This window comes from Eimeria mitis, genomic scaffold, assembly GCF_000499745.2.
Source record: "Eimeria mitis Houghton genomic scaffold, Emh_scaff271, whole genome shotgun sequence".
In the NCBI taxonomy this organism is placed as follows: domain Eukaryota; phylum Apicomplexa; class Conoidasida; order Eucoccidiorida; family Eimeriidae; genus Eimeria; species Eimeria mitis.
In genome coordinates this window covers 10,164-10,430 of record NW_013571055.1, presented here as the reverse complement: position 1 = coordinate 10,430, position 267 = coordinate 10,164, and positions in this window count along the sequence as shown.

Sequence of the window (267 nt, the reverse complement as noted above, 5' to 3'; positions counted from 1 at the left end):
GGGGGGGGGGGGGGGGGCGGGGGCCCTTCTTTTTTAAACACAGCAGAGAAAATAAAATTATAATTAAATAGTTAACGTTCAGCTGCAGAGAGCAGCAGTGGCTTGAACGCAACTTTGGGGGCCCCCCGGGGGGGGCCCCCAGGGGGCCCCCAAGAGGCCCCTAGGCTTACGTAGACCCCCGTGAGAGGCTGGGGGCCCCTTATGGTTTACCTCTAGTTGTTTGTGTATATTTATTTTAATGTATTTGTTTGTTCTTTGAGAGGAGAG